This window comes from Silene latifolia, chromosome 9, assembly GCF_048544455.1.
Source record: "Silene latifolia isolate original U9 population chromosome 9, ASM4854445v1, whole genome shotgun sequence".
In the NCBI taxonomy this organism is placed as follows: domain Eukaryota; kingdom Viridiplantae; phylum Streptophyta; class Magnoliopsida; order Caryophyllales; family Caryophyllaceae; genus Silene; species Silene latifolia.
In genome coordinates, this window is record NC_133534.1 from 203,245,715 (window position 1) to 203,263,604 (window position 17,890).

The following is a 17,890-nucleotide window of genomic DNA, read 5'->3' on the forward strand; positions in this document are numbered from 1 at the left end:
AGAAATATCGTTAAGTCGAGTATTTTATTACTAATCTACGAAAAATAATAAATTGCAAAAAATTAAAAATAAAAATAAACAAAAGCAATAAAAAGCTTGGGTTGCCTCCCAAGAAGCGCTGGTTTAACGTCCCGCACGACGAAAAAGCTTGAGTCATTTAAGCTTTATTTGGTAGAGGTTGAACGGTCATTTCCTCTATCATACCAACGATCACATTCTCATGGTAGAGCTTCAAACGATGACCATTTGCCTTGAATTTTTCGCCCTTGGTGGTCATCACTTCAACGGAACTGAACTTGTTGACATTTGTGACGGTATATGGACCGGTCCACCGTGATCGTAACTTTCCCAGAAATAGCTTGTATCGGGAATTGAATAGCAAGACCTTATCACCAATTTGAAATTCCTTGTTCAAGATCTTCTTATCATGCCATCTCTTTGTTTTCTCCTTGCAGAGACGGGAGCTCTCATAAGCTTGCAAGCGGAATTCATCGAGTTCATTAAGTTACAACAACCGCTTCTCTCCACTCAACTTCGGGTCCATGTTAAGCTCCTTAATTACCCAAAAATCCTTTTGTTCCATCTCAACAGGAAGATGGCACGCCTTTCCATACACCAACCTATACGGCGAGGTACCAATAGGTGTCTTAAACGCGGTACGGTAGGCCCATAAGGTATCATCGAGCTTCATACTCCAATCCTTTCGTGATTTGGCAACAACTTTCTCAAGTATGGACTTGATCACACGGTTGGAAACCTCTACTTGGCCACTAGTTTGTGGATGATAAGCCAAGCCTCTTCTATGATAGACTCCATATTTTTCTAACAAAGCATCAAGTTGTTTCTCACCGAAGTGAGTACCACGATCACTAATGATTGCTCTTGGAACACCGAACCTCGGGAATATGATCTTATTGAACAATTTAATCACGTTGCGAGCATTATTGGTAGGAGTAGCAATTGCCTCTACCCATTTAGAGACATAATCAACGGCAGCCAAAATATACCGATTCCCTTTTGAGGAAGGAAACGGTCCTTGATAATCTATGCCCCAAACATCGAACACCTCTACTTCCAAGATACCATTTAGAGGCATCTCGTGTCTTCTTGATATGGAACCCGTCCTTTGGCAAGCATCACAAGCCATCACGAAATTTTTGGCATCTTGGAACATGGTTGGCCAATAGAAGCTGGATTGCAACACTTTTGCAACGGTCTTGGATGGTCCATGATGACCACCATAAGGAGAAGAATGACATCCTTCTAGCACCCCTTTCACATCCCATTGTGGGATACATTTCCGGAATAGCCCATCGGAGCAATGTTTGAACAAATATGGATCATCCCATAGGAAGAACTTGACATCATGTAAGAATTTCTTCCTTTGTTGATATGAAAGGTTGGGTGGCAATTCTCTTCTAACTAGGTAGTTGTCTATGTCGGCATACCAAGGAGTATTGGCTTCCAACATCATTAGAACATCGTCGGCGAAGGAATCATCAATAGGTAACTCAATACCTCCATCATTGAACTTCAAACGGGATAAGTGATCGGCAACAACATTTTCGGCTCCCTTCTTGTCTTTAATCTCAAGATCAAATTCTTGCAAGAGCAAGATCCATCTTATCAACCTTGGCTTAGCTTCTTGTTTGTCTAGGAGATGCTTCAATGCAACATGATCGGTATGAACAATGACTTTGGAACCAATCAAGTAAGAGCGGAATTTGTCTAAGGCATAGACAATGGCAAGTAGCTCTTTCTCCGTCGTGGCATAATTGATTTGAGCCGCATCCAAGGTTTTTCTAGCGTAGTAGATAGCATGGAGAACCTTGTCCTTTCTTTGTCCTAGCACGACACCTACCGCATAGCCACTTGCATCACACATGAGCTCGAATGGCAAGTTACAATCCGGTGATTGGATGATAGGTGCGGAAATCAAAGCCTTCTTGATCCTATTAAAAGACTTAAGACAATCATTAGTAAACACAAAGGGAGCATCTTTTAAAAGAAGCTCCGTAAGGGGTTTGGCAATCTTAGAAAAATCTTCAATAAAACGGCGGTAGAAACCCGCATGGCCTAAGAAACTCCTTACACTCTTCATATTTACCGGTGGGGGTAGTTGCTCAATAACTTGGACCTTAGCACGGTCCATTTCAATTCCTCTTTCCGAAACAATATGACCAAGCACCACTCCTTCGTTTACCATGAAGTGGCACTTTTCCCAATTCAACACCAAATCAACTTCCTCACAACGCTTCAAAACTTTGGACAAGTTAGTTAAACAAGCATCAAAAGAAGAACCATAGACACTAAAATCATCCATAAACACCTCCATGATAGACTCAATGTAGTCGGAAAAGATGCTTATCATGCAACGTTGGAAAGTGGCGGGGGCATTACAAAGACCAAAAGGCATTCTACGGTAGGCAAATGTACCATAGGGACATGTAAACGTGGTCTTCTCTTGGTCATCCGGGTGAATGGGTATTTGAAAGAACCCGGAATAACCATCTAGGTAGCAAAAGTATTTGTGACATGCCAACCTTTCCAACATTTGGTCAATAAAAGGTAATGGGTAGTGGTCTTTCTTAGTGGCTAGATTTAGCCTCCTATAGTCAATGCACATTCTCCAACTCGTCACAATTCTAGTTGGAATTAACTCATTTTTTTCATTTTTTACTACGGTGGTTCCTCCTTTCTTAGGAACCACTTGGACCGGACTCACCCATTTAGAATCGGAAATCGCTTAGATAATTCCCGCATCTAACAATTTAAGCACTTCCTTTTTTACTACTTCTTGCATGTTAGGATTTAGTCGTCTTTGACCTTGGACACATGGTTTATGATCTTCCTCAAGATTGATTCGGTGCATGCAAAATTCGGGACTTATGCCTTTTAAATCATCAAGTTTATAACCAATGGCTTTCTTGTGAGACCTTAAGACATGAAGCAATTTAGCCAATTGACTCTCATCTAATTTAGCACTAACGATTACCGGACACATCCCCTCATCATCTAGAAAAACATACCTCAAATGGGAAGGAAGGGGCTTAAGCTCGGGTTTTTGTACCTCAACATCTTGAGGTGTAGCAACCAAGCCTATAAAGTGTGAGCTCTCCTCCAATGATAGCTCCTCTCCATCCAATTCTTGCTCCAAAGCATCAATTTCCTCATTTCCAATCTCATCATCACCTGCAAATGATTCTAAAAGCAAGAGTGCCTCTAAGGGATCTTTAGATAAAGATCGAGGTGTAGAGTCTTCTATAACAATGTCAACAACATCCAAAATGTCAATAGAATAACAAGACTCTTCTATCATAGGACTCTTCATGGCAATATTCAAATTATATGTGACCTTATCGTCACCTACTTCCAATGTAATTTTACCGTTCTTGACATCAATCAACGCACCCGCGGTGTGTAAAAATGGTCTTCCCAAAATGATTGGGATTTGGCATCTTCGGCCATGTCAAGAAAAATAAAATCAACCGGAATGAAAAACTTACCAACCTTAACGGGAACATCCTCCAAAACTCCCAAAGGGCGTTTTTGATGTGTAAGTTTTAACGGTAGGGTCAAGTCGCTTACCACCAACAAAATTTAACCCAATTTAAGCCTAAATCGGGGTCGAACCACGAGGATGGGGTGGATTTCTACTTAGTCTAAGTAAGAGTCTAGTCTAGTCAAAATGAAGGAAAAGGGTTTGATTTAAGCTACTCGATGCAACTAAACAAAATAGTGAAGAAATATGTGTTCAAATGATTAAAGGCTAGAGTTTTCGGGGTCATCTAAATGAACTATGGGCAAACAAGTCGATTTAAATAGTCTATGATGAAGGTTTGTCCTAGGATGGGAATCAATCTCTTGATAATCCTAAAGGCGGTCACCAACTCTCGTTGAGCAACTACCCTTCCTAAAGCATGCACAAAGACCACCACAAACTCTCATTTAATGGAGGAATTAAGCAATTAAGACAAAAGGCACAAGTTCTCACTTACACAATTTATCAAACACCTTGTATGCAATACTAAGAAAGACAAATTCTACACCATAGACTCAAAACAATCAACCTATCATGCCCAATAATCCGATTTAGACTCCCCCTAAACCCTAGAAGGGTAACTACTCACTCATGTTTAGGTTGTTCAAGCAAGTAAATGGAGAAAACCAAACAACAACAAGAGAAGACATGATAATGATTCTAGCAATTATAAAAGACAAAACAAAATGTAAACAATTGATTAACAAAGTAAATAAGAGAAGGGATATACCAACAAAAGTAAAGATGATTGCTTTGATTGAATAAATGAAGGAAATCCTCCACAATCTCCCAATACAATCCTCAAAAACCAAGTGTAAACAATTGATTCTCACCAATACTAACTAATTTCACTAAGTAATTAATAATTATTATAGAAAGATTAAAGCTTGATTAAGGAAAGATTACAATAATTAGGGAAAGTTTTCAGATCTAGGGTTATGTATACAAAGGGTTTAAGGAGGGGGTATTTATAGTCTTGCATAAGATTAAGAAGAAAAGAGGAGAAAAGCCCAAATCCGTCATCTATTGCGTTCTGCCGGTGGACCGGCTGCCGGTTCGCCTACCGGCAGGGCAGTCAAAATGAACTTCAAGTTGGAATTTAGCTGGCAAGTGTGTTCTGCCGGTGGACCGGCTGCCGGCCTGCCGGTAGAACACTGTCTTCAAAGTCTTCAAATCCCTTAGGATATTGCGTTCTTCCGGTGGACCGGCTACCGGTGCTCCTACCGGTAGCGAGGCCAAACTTCTTTTTCTCCTTCAATTCAAATTAATTCTCATTCTTTGTGTTCTACCGGTGGGCGGCTGCCGCAGTAACACAACATTCAGGTTGATTTCTTCCTTCTCTTTGGCAAAGTGGGGGATGTGTTCTGCCGGTGGCCAGACTGGCTGCCGGTCTGCCGGCAGAACACAACATTCAGCAATTTTCACCTTTTCTTCATGTAAAGGCATTGGAATGCCTTCCTTGCCCCAATTCCTCCATACTCGACTCGATTCCTGAAAGAGGATACACCAAATCACAGGTACGGGGATTGGGCACAAAATACAAGGAAATACATACAAAACCGACTCGATATGGGTCGGAATGCGTAAAAGAAAAGGGAAAATTTGGTCCAAATAAATCATATGTCAAACCTCCCCACACTTAAACCTTACTCGTCCTCGAGTAAGTCCAAAATCAATGTACAAGTCACTACTATAATAGATATGGAGAGTGGGTGCACAATATAAGCATCACTCAACTAAGCTACTACCTAAGCCGATCGAGTATTAGCGCACTCAACGCCCCTTCAACTCACAATTTGACACTCATGAGGGGAAAGTGCCCTATTGCAAGGCAAGTTGGGTCTTGCTACAAAAATGCGATGCAACTATCATGAAAGCACGTAACCAAGCAATAGAATGCATCTAACAAAATGGTCCACTTTTCTCATCTAAGTGGCCGAATTTACAAGCAACAAAACATGGTCTTGGTCGGGAGTACCGTCTCAGAAGTTCCAATGGAGGTGCCAAACCCCTAAGCATGACTCAAGCAACCCTCGTGTGACCAATGCTCAAGAAACACATTCAAGAGCGGGGAAAGGGGAAGTAGGCAAGTCCGTCGAGAATTACCGAACCAACACGAGATTCAACCAAGGGGCCCATGACTAAGGGGACCAAGGAAATGACATCCTCGCGGTTTTCACTCGTCACTCAATGAAAGAACAAGGTGATTTTTGTGACACGTAGTAACCAAAATCACTCTCCTAACTCGACTAGCGAAGACGTGCCCGCAATCTAATGTGTAAGATCGTCCTATGTCCAACGAAATGCAAACAAAAGTAAAGTGCACACGATATGAAGCAAGGGTTGTAACGGGGCTAGGGAGTAGGTCAAAACGGGATTGGTGCAAGCACCGTTTGGATATGTGGAGTTCAAATCAAGAATCGCCGACACATCGTAACCCATTTCTTATTGCAACACATGAGACACGTCTATGCCCTAACATAGCATGGATCACCAAAACTATGCAAAAATTGCATAAACCCAACTCAAATAGGAAAAAAAAAACTCAAAAGTACTCCTCTTATTTCAACAAATGGTAACGTCTACACCGTAGCAAAGGCTCGGTTTCCCAAATCATGCAAAAAATGTGTAAACCCGACTCATTTTGGAAAAACATCAATTTGCCCTTTTATTTAGCAACGGCTTTTTCTACCCCGTTTAATGATGAGGAGGGGTGTTGCTTGCCTTTTTCTTTTCTTGACAACAAATATATACAACACGCATGACTTAATTTTTTTTTATTTTCCATAACTTTTTCACTTTTCTATTTTGTTTTTCATTTCTTTTTCAAAACCTCTTATTTATATACAATGCCAAATATACACCGAATTCCGACCCAAGTGGATATGTACACTATCCACCACTACGACCCAAATCACCTCCTATAACACTACTACAAAACCGACCAATTCTTGATCAAGGAAGGGTGGTTATGGAATGTAGCTATTTTGGTGGGTTTGCCAAATGGAAAGGCTAAAGCTCAAAGGGGGTAAAACAAAAAGGGAGATAATGGAAGGGACAAAACAAGGCTATTTGGCTATGTGAGGTTCATACAAACTGATTTTCCTTCATATCACGTGCACAAAATGTAATGCAATTTCACGGTCTAAGGACAAAATGACACACTTATGCGTCTTGATGTGACACGCCTCGCGAGGAGGCCTACTCTCAAACCTAGATGAGGGTGGGATATGAATGTACCCACCCTAGGAGGCTCTACCCTTACCTTTGAGTAGCTAAGTCGAGCCTTAGGTCTAGCCTACGGCCCTAGGCCTCACAAGGTCGGTCCAAACTCATTGGTCAAGCCCGCCTCCCTCGGCTAACTAAGAGGTCACGGGTGCGAGTCATGGGGAGGGGAAAGGCACAATTGGACGCATAACTCATCACGGGGGTACTTGGTTCCCTTCCTAGACCATATTCATGCAAAACATTTATATACAAACGGATGTGAAACTTCAAATTGAAAAACATGTATATACAAGAACATATGCATGCGAGAATCGAAAATAAACACAAGGTAAACATGCAACAACTTTGACTAATCCTAGCAACACATCAACACCAACAATCCACAAGTTCCCCAAGGGAACATCCAAGGCACAAAATCCCATTCTCCTTCAAATATACAAGAGATAAAAAGAAAGAACGGTAAAGGAGTAAGAGATTAGAACGAGTTTACCAAGCGACTTCTAGCTCCTTTTTGCCTCGAATGGTCGATGTCTATGCCAAAGGTTAGCCAACAAACAACATATATATACAATGCAATGTTTTTGTAATTTTTGAAATTTTTTAATTTTTAGGCATTTTTTGAAATTTTATCAAATTTAAAGATATATACAAATATAAACAAATATTCACAAAGTGGATATTTCCCTCCCCACACTTAAACATTACTCGTCCTCGAGTAAGTCTCCAAAATAACAAGTCTAGGGAGAGAAGAGGTAAAAGAAAGGAACATGTTTTTGTATTTTTTGAAATTTTTGAAAATAGAAATAACATATTTTTGTGTTTTTAGAATATATGAATTTCCTCCCCACACTTATTTATTTACATGAGTTTCAAATGGAAATAAATGTGTGGAGGAAAATAAGAACGAAAATGCATGTTTTTGGTTTTTTTTTTTTTAGGCCCTCCCCACACTTATTCATTTACATGGGAGGGCAAGTTGGAGAATTAAAAGAACTTGTTTTTTGGATTTTTGAATATTTGAAAAGAAATAACATGTTTTTGTATTTTTAAATTGGTGGAATTTCCTCCCCACACTATTTATTTACATATTTCCAAAGGAAATAAATGTGTGGAGGAAATTCGGAAATGAAATACATGTTTTTGGTGATTTTTAATTTTTCAGTTTTTTTAGTGGTTTTCAAATAAGCATGCAATGCATGATTTAACCTATATGCAATATTGAAATACGATGCAAGCTATAATATATGAATGCAATAACTAAGTGTGACAATATATTACAAATTTGAAATCTAATGCAATCCTATATGAATGCAACTAAGTGAATTTCTAACTAAATGCATGGGAAAAATTAAACATGAATGAGAGAATTTGGATTAAGGGAGAGGTCATACTTGTCATTTTGGATTGATTAGGGAGGAGGATGGGCCACCAACTCGGCCCTCGGGACTAGGAGCCCATCTCATCATCATCATCATTTTCTCCGGTATTAAACTCAGAGCCTTGAATCAAGTCATCGGGGTTGAAGGTGAAACCACCTCCACTACCGCCGGTACCCATGAGACCTCCCGTGAAGTCTCCACTCATGTTCATCACACCGCCATCACCTCCCGTAGAAGCATCTCCCATAAAGGCCCCACCGGACCCCGAAGCACCCACGTCACTAGCAAAGTAGGGTCGGATGCCCCCCACCCAATGGGCGCCCCTCCGGTGGATACTCGGGCCTAGGGGGAAAATGGGGGCGGAAAAGTAGTCCGGTTGGAGGTTAAGACCTCTGTGGACCATCCTCCCGTCCTTGGGGTAGTTCCCGTCGGGCCAAGTAAAGTAGGAAGGGTGTGGGGCATCAAATGGGACGTAGTCCCGTCTACAAAAGTCGTCGTAGATCGGGTACGAACCGGTGGATTGATCATAATAAATGCGGTCCAATTTCCGCCCCAAAACATCCCTCTCACTAGCGGCCTTGGCCGTGGCAATATCCATCCTCTCCATCCACTCGGTAAGGGAAGGTGGTAAGGGAGGATAGGAAGGTGGGTTCGAGGAGGACGCCTCACCTTGTTGGAATTGCCACGGTGGGGGTTGGTGGGTTTGTGGCACGGTGTATTGTAGGGAGGAAGGAGTGTCCACTCTACAATCTCGTGAATATACACGTGGAATATTAGGAGGAGGTTGGTCGGTGGGTGGTTCTTCTTCAATTTCAAGGAGGTAGTCATCTTTGTCCTTCTCAATTTTGATTGCTGTGACATTGGGGAGTGGGATTGAATTCTTGTAATTGATTTGCCAATACTCCTTATCGTCGATGGGGTTGACCTTAAGCCAACCAAGCTTGGTGCCCAAGTAATGCTTGGTTAAATAAGTGTCCCCGGGTATCCAATTCATGGTAGAAAGGTCTACCGGACGGTCCAAATTACGGGCAATACGGGTGATGATGCCACCCACATGTATTGGGACTTTTTGCCCCGGAGAACTGGCAATCTTTGACAAATGAATGGCAAGGTGGTAAGCCACATTAATTTTGAAGGCGGTGGGTTTTGTAAACAAATAGAATGAACTTACCCTTTTGAGTTTGGGTGGCAAAGTCAACCGTAGGAAAATACGGGTCGGGATTAGTGTCGTTGGCGGCTCGAGCAATCAACTCGGCTTGATCCCTTGCAACATCGGCTCTTGTTCTCCTTCCCGACATTGTGAAGATTAGAGGTGATTGGTGAAGGTTGATGGAGGATTGGTTGAGATTTGAAGGAGTTAGGGTTAAAAAGGGGGAAAAAGATGGAGGAATGAAGAAGAATTTAGGCCAAATGAATGAGAAAAGAGGGTTGTCGTGTTTTAATTTGGGTCTGTGTGTTGTGTTGTGCCGGTATGCGAACCGGCAGCCGGTCTGCCGACTGAGCACACCCTCTCTTTTCTAATTTTTTCGAATTTTCCTCCAGAAATTTTGGTCTCGCTACCGGTGGACGAACCGCCTGCCGGTCCACCGGTAGAACACTCTCCTCAATCCCAATTTTCCTTTGCCAGGTGTGTCCTGCCGGTGGGCCGGCCTGCCGGCAGAACACACTCCCTATCATCAATTCTTCATTTTTTTAGCTAACTATGTGTGCCCTGCCGGTGAGCCGGCTGCCGGCCTATCGGCAGAACACAACACTTCTTCAATTTTCTTCAAAATAATTTGGTCTCGGTGCCGGCAGGGGCACCGGCTGCCGGCCTACCGGCAGAACACTACATTCAGCTCTTTTTCACTTGTTTTCTTTCAATTTGTTCAATTTTCATTAACTCGGAATTCGAGCTTTTTCGTTGACCCCGGGATTCGTGTTTTCCACAATTACGCCGACGCATCATGTCGGGATTTCGGGTCAAACGAAAATAATGCTTATTTTCTTCAAATGTGACCTCCGTCACCAATCTAAAGTTGACAAAGTATGGTTCCAAATCTCTCATTATCTACCTAAAATGCATGCTATATACAAATGGTGGTTCTTGTGGAACTCCACCAAACCAAGGCTTGCTCAATTTTGAAATCAATCATCCCCCAAGGATGGGGGGTCTTCCAAATCAACTTCATTTCGGGTCTCAATGGGTAGACCTTCATAGAAGTACTTAACTCGACCATTCACCTTGAAACATTCTCCCTTGTCATTCTTCAACTCAAAGGAACCGTAAGGGAACACGGCGACTATCTCAAAGGGTCCCGACCACCGAGACCTCAACTTCCCGGGAAATAGTTGAAAACGGGAGTTGAAGAGTAGTACCTTGTCACCCACAACGATCTCCTTTCTTGTGATTTTCGAATCATGCCATTTCTTGGTCCTTTCCTTGTAAAGTCTTGCACTCTCATAAGCATCCATCCTCAACTCATCAAGTTCATTGAGTTGAATAAACCTCTTGTTTCCCGTGACATCTAAGTCATAGTTGAGCTCTTTGAGGGCCCATCTTGTTTTGTGCTCCAACTCGAGAGGTAGGTGACAAGACTTGCCATAGACCAACCGGTAAGGAGTAGTGCCGATTGGGGTCTTGTATGCGGTTCTTAGAGCCCACAACACATCATTGAGCTTAGCACTCCAATACTTTCTAGACTTGTTCACAACCCGCTCCAATATAGCCTTGATTTGTCTATTGGAGACTTCCACTTGCCCATTTGTTTGGGGGTGGTAAGCTAGAGCTACCTTATGCCGGACACCATACTTCTTGAGGAGTGCATAAATGGTTCGGTTGATGAAATGTGAACCACCATCACTTATAACGGCCCGGGGCACTCCAAAACGGGGGAAAATATAGTCTTTGAAAAGCTTGGAAACAACCTTTGAGTCATTGGTAGGGGCGGCTATTGCTTCGATCCACTTGGACACATAGTCCACCGCAACTAATATATATTGGTTGCCAAATGAAGATGGGAATGGTCCCATGAAATCCACACCCCATACATCGAAAAGCTCAACTTCCAAAATGTTGTTCAATGGCATCTCATCTCTCCTTCCAATGTTACCTCTTCTTTGACAAGAATCACAAGAGTGTACCATGGCATATGCATCTTTGAATAGGGAGGGCCAATAGAAGCCACAATGAAGAACCCGAGCTTGGGTCCTAGATGTGGACAAGTGCCCCCCATAAGTGGTAGCATGGCAAGCTTGGAGAATTGCACGGCCTTCTTCTTAAGAGACACATCTCCGGTAAATCCCATCATTGCATCTTCTATAGAGGTAAGGGTCCTCCCAAACATATCTCTTTGATTCATATCTCAACTTCTTCTTAGCTTGGCTATCAAATTCTTCGGGGATAAAGCTAGAACTCAAGAAATTGGCTATATCCGCATACCAAGGGGTGGAATGGGTAATAGCAAGGATAGAATCGTCGGGTAACCATTCATCAATAAGGACCCCATCATCTTTGTCCCCACGGGACTCCTTAGTTAACCTCGAAAGATGATCCGCCACAAGGTTTTCGGATCCCGGCTTGTCCTTAATCTCTAGATAAAATTCTTGAAGGAGTAGCACCCATCTCAAAAGTCGGGGTTTAGCATCCTTCTTCACCATCAATTGCCTCAAGGCGGTGTGATCGGAGTAAACCACCACCTTAGACCCAACAAGGTATTGCCGAAACTTTTCCACGGCATGGACAACTGCTAGCATCTCTTTCTCGGTTGTAGAATACCCGCATTGTGTTTGATATAGGGTTTTACTTGTATAGTATATCATATGGTGCTTCCTATCCACCATTTGACCAAGTACCACACCAACTGCGAAGTCCGAAGCGTCACACATGATCTCAAAGAGGAGGTTCCAATCCGGAGCCCGGATTATTGGTGCCGTGACCAATGCTCTCTTCAACCTATGAAAAGCTTCAAGACAAGATTCATCAAACATAAAGGGGGCATCTTTGAGGAGTAATGAGGTCAATGGTTTTGCTATCTTTGAAAAATCTTTGATGAAATGCCTATAGAATCCGGCGTGGCCTAGAAAACTTCTCACTCCCTTTACATTGGAAGGAGGTGACAAGTTCTCTATAACGGCAACTTTAGCACCATCAACCTCAATACCCCTACTAGAGACAACGTGACCGAGTACAACCCCTTCCTCTACCATAAAATGGCATTTTTCCCAATTAAGGACGAGGTTGTGCTCCTCACATCTCTTCAACACACTAGTCAAGTTCTCAAGACCATGATCAAACGAGTCCCCATGGACACTAAAGTCGTCCATGAAAACTTCCATGCTTTTCTCTAGAAAGTCCGAAAAGATTGCCATCATGCACCTTTGAAAGGTGTCGGGCGCATTGCAAAGCCCGAATGGCATCCTACGGTAGGCATAGACTCCTATTGGACAAGTGAAGGTCATCTTCTCTTGCTCATCCGGGTGGATGGGAATTTGGAAGAACCCGGAATAACCGTCTAAGAAGCAATAGTATGCATGGCTCGCGAGCCTTTCTAGCATTTGGTCAATGAAGGGAATCGGGAAATGGTCTTTTAGGGTGGCGGCATTGAGCTTCCGATAGTCAATACACATGCGCCACCCGGTCACGGGTCTAATTGGTAGGGTGGTTCCATCCTCTTGTTCAACCATTTGTACCCCCCTTTCTTTGGGACCACGTGAACCGGACTAACCCATTTACTATCGGTTATTTGGTAGATAATTCCGGCCTCTAGAAGTTTCAACACTTCACTTTTTACCACCTCGGCCATTTTTGGGTTAATCCGCCTAAGACCGTCAACCTTGGGTTGACTCCCCTCTTCCAAAACTATTCTATGCATGCACAAACTCGGGCTTAAGCCCTTGATGTCATCAATGCTATACCCAAGTGCCCCTCTATGAGTTTTCAAGATTTCCAAAAGCTTCTTTTCTTAGGACCCACTTAGGTTAGCATTCACGATCACCGGGTAAGCCTCCCCCTCATCAAGGAAAGCATACTTGAGTGAGGGAGGTAAGGGTTTGAGTTGTACCTTTGGAGGGAGAAAGCCCTCCACTTTCTTCAAAAGTTCCTCATCAACTTCATGGTCTTCCTTCATAGCTTCATCATGCAAAGAGATTTGAAAAACCTCTTCCATCTCCGCTTCTTCACGGGCTACTTCATGTACCACCTCATCTATCAACTCAATAGTGCTCAACCTTTCCATCTTTGGTCCTTTCATCAAGTTCGGTAGGTTAAATTCGACGTTGTTGCCCTCGATTTGGAAGGTTAGCCGCCCATTCTTCACATCAATGAGAACTCCTCCGGTAGCCAAGAATGGCCTACCAAGGATGATGGGAGTATGGCTATCCTCTAGAATATCGAGGACAACAAAATCGGCGGGAATTAAAAGTTTTCCAACTTTGACGGGTACGTCTTCAAGCACCCCCATGGGGTGCTTTACGGACCTATCCGCCAATTGGAGAGTCATTGAAGTGGGAGCAAGGTTTTGAATGCCGATTTTCTTGGCAACCTTTAAAGGAATAACACTCACACTTGCTCCCAAATCACAAAGAGCTTTAGATATGGGCACACCACCAACTACACATGGGATTGAAAAGCTCCCCGGGTCACCAATCTTAGTGGGCATTTTATTAAGGATATGAGCACTACATGCCTCTTCCATAGCCATTATTTCTTGGTCACCCAAGACTCTTTTCTTTGTCAAAATATCTTTTAAAAATTTTGAGTAGGTTGGCATGTTCATAATCACCTCCGTAAAGGGTAGGGTAACCTCAAGTTTCTCAAGCATGTCACAAAACTTGGCATACTTAAGTTTTTCCCTACTCTTTATGGCTCTTGAAGGGTAAGGAATTTTTGGAACAAGTTGAGAATTGGAAGGTACCGTTGGAGGAACCGAATTCTTTGTTACCTTTTTAGAGTGTTGCAAAGGCACTTCTTCAACAACTTCCTTCTCATAAGGGAGGTCTTCCACATATCCATCAACATCCTTGTCCTCTTGAATTACCCTTCTAGACAAATCTTCACAAGCTTTCTTTCCTTTCTTGTCTTCACTAGCTCTTCCCAACGGTTCATGGGTGAGCTTTCCTCTTCACCATTCACTTCCAATTCATTCCCCTTGGGATCTTCATCAATTTCCACCACAAGGTCCTTGTAGGGGTCCTCAAGCTCTACAACACTCCTTAGCACTACCGCATGAGCATGGTGGCTATTTGAGGCATCCTTGGAGCTTTGTCCTTGGGACAATAAACCACCGGGCGGCCGTTGAGGGTTACCCATATCATGATAAGCCATCCTAGATTCTATTTCTCTCATGTCCTTAAGGAAGGTAGCCCTCAAGTTTGCTTGTTCTTGTTGAGTTGCCTTAGCAAAATTTGCCATCTCTTGACTATGTTGAAGTGGCATGTTCTTTTGTTGGGGTTGGTGTCCTTAACAGTTAGTGCAAGGACTTATAAATCTCTAAAAGGATCAAAGGGCATACTTTTGGTATTATTATCAGTTGATCCACGTTTATCAATAACGGTTGGCTTGCTAGATAAGTTTGACGTTATTGTCATACAGATGGCGGTGATCAACTGGTCCCTAAAAGTCACACCTATAGGATACGTTTGAGAGACGTGACAGTATAAAAATACAGTCATGTAGATGCCAATTTTGACTAACCAGTTAGTCCGAGTTATTTGACTAGTAATTAGTCAAAATGTGATGTTGAGATATTTTATTTAATACGGATTAAATAATAATGGCTAAGGCGGATTAAGCAGTTAATTCGTAAAATTGAATATAAACGTTTTATATTTAATTAAATGTATATTGAATATAATTATACGATATTGTCTTTGTCGGACATGTATTAATAATTCAACTAACCCGTCTTATTAGTTGATGCTTTAATAACCGATAACCGATGACGATTTATAATGAAACTGTGTCATATACATTTAGCGCATTTTGGGTCGTACCACGAGTTTAAGTGAAGAGGAAATTAAAAAGCCCACGAGCTCTCCTCTCACTCGGTTTGGCCGAGCCCTTCATAGACAAAAGGAGAGCTTCTCCTCTTGGCTAACCTAATTGTCATTTGCAAAATCAAATTAGGGTTTTGGAGATCATTTTCTCTCTAAAACCTAGATCTCTCATCTAAGCAAAACTCACAAAATTAATCCTCTCAATATTGCAAGGCAATTAGAGGATTCGATCTAGCACAAGGGCATTTCTCGGACTATCTTGGGTGCAACAATTAGGAGGAGATCTACCTTGATCTCTCATTGCCATTTTGCACTAGGACCGAAGGTTATTTCTATTGCTTAATCGTTTCATCATGTTATTCGTTTTATGACTATAATCACATGTAAATTTTGCGTTATAATCCTATAATTAAAGGGTATTATACGGATATTACCCCACAAGTGGTATCAGAGCGAGGCCACGTAATTTTTTCTATGTGATTTTCATCAAACGTTTTTTGAATCGATGATTTTTGTTCAAAAAAATGTCACGGCTGGAATTTTTTTTCCCTCGGCATTTAATTTTTTTTGCTGCGTGCTGCGTTTTTTTGAGCCTTGGGATCCGTGTCAAGTTTACACGGTAACGTTTGTCTTTTGTTTTGTTTCATTTTCGATCTTTGCATATTGTATTGTAATCGATATTCATTGCAATATGTTAAAGATCGATCAAAATGATTGCATAAAATTTCGTGTGGCTAATTTTTTTTAGAAAACCGTGTGGCCTTCTATTACACGGCCTGTTTTTCTGTTTTTTTTTTTTGCATCGTTATGCGTGCCACACAATTTTTGTTAGATCGTTCGATCTCTTGTTTTCAATCGTTCTTCACATGTTGTAATTTTAACGATAATGATTGCAATATGTTGAAGATGTAACAATTGTATTTTGATTTCTATACGGATTAGATTAAAATTACAATTGTGTTTTATCAAACCGTTTTGTTTTGATCTTTTGTTGCTCACGATTTTGAGCCGTATAAATTTTTTTTTGGTTTTTTTTATGCTCTCGGTTTTTACAGCATTTAAAAAAAAAAAAATTTCGTGGTACTGGTACTGTTCACGTACAGCAGTACAGTGAAAAAAAAAAAAAAAAAAATTTGTTTTTTTTCTTTCGGCCATTTATGCATAAAACGGATTTATGCTCTCGCTTGATAGTGAAACGGTTCACCCACGTAAAATTAAGTTACTTTAAAACGATTTAAAGTAACGGATTATCTCGGATTAAAATTAACTTGACTAAAGCGGTTGTGTCATGTAATTTTAATTATCTTTGGTGGTTTGGATAAAAATTTAACATAATTACGGAATTATGTCATGAATAAATTTAAATTTTAGTTGATGCATTTCATTTATCGTTCTTATTTATTTTGAATGCTTTTAATTACGTATTTATTTATTTTTTGCAATCGGTTGTAACTTAGTGTGGCCTTAGTAGAACGTGTTACCGTAATGATGGAACACGGTCTTGGTTGTATTTTGAGATCTCGTATCTCCATTCTTATTTCTTTTAATTACAGTTTTTATTTAGAATGTAAATAGGTTTATATTTGTAAATTTTAAATTGTAATTTTTGAGAAGACCAAAGATGGAGACCGGATGCTCACTCCCGCTACATGGATCAAGATGGAACATCAAGACAAGCTTCTCGGGTCCAACGGTGGATTCCAAAGTTGTTTTATGTTTTATTTTACTAGGATAGGCCACACTAGGAATTTTTATTTACGTATTGCATTCATTTATTTATTTTTCGTAACGATAATATGCATCATATTCCGCCTAAAAACCAAACCACCTAATTATTGCATGAAAACTGACACATATAGAGGTCACGAGTTAGTTTTCATTGACATTCTCATGTCACACGTTTTTTAAGCCATCACCTAAATAAATTCATTCACGCAGACGCTAGTTATTCGTTCACTTAATATGAATTATAATTTAGTTGATGGGATCTTCCTCGTATAAACAAAAATTGAGAACGGTCTTTATAGGTCAAACTCCAATGAGTCCCTTCTTCGTCGGTAGGCATAATATGACCCCTTCTACGTCGGGTAAGTTGGAACCGATTGACTTATTTTATCTCAACACTATGGTCACTAAACGATCCTGTGACTATGGTGGACTATAGATAGGATTTACGGAAATCTATCGACCAAGAGTTCTTACGGAAGAATTAGCTAAACAGTTGGCTTATCAATTTACGGAAATTGAGTCTTGGGATCACTTGTATTATTCTTGAGGGAGATCAATTATACAAGTGCAATGAGTCTACACGATTAAAATGAATTTTAATAGACTTAAATCACCTCGATGAGTTGCTTATTTCGTTTTTGTTTTTCTTTCTTTTTCAGTGTAGATCACGTTAATTTAAACTGCTAATAACAAATGGCTGGTTCTACTGATAACCCAATGCCAAGTGCCACATTGGACCGTGAGTCCTGGCTTCGGATCTTCATGAATCAGATGAATCAGTCCACTCGACTGAAGAATGATGGATCAAACTTCGCGGATTGGGAGGCGGCATTACGGAATGCTTGCCGCGGTGATGGGAAGCTCAAATATCTATTGGAGCCCCTCCCGGCAAACCCAGGTCCCACGGCTAGAGCTGCTGAAATCGCCAAGTTTAACGATTTCTGTATGGAAGCGGGTGCGATTAAAAACGTACTCATTTTTGCAATGGAATCCAATTTGCAGAAACGCTTCATAGCCCATGGTGCGAACAAGATTTTCA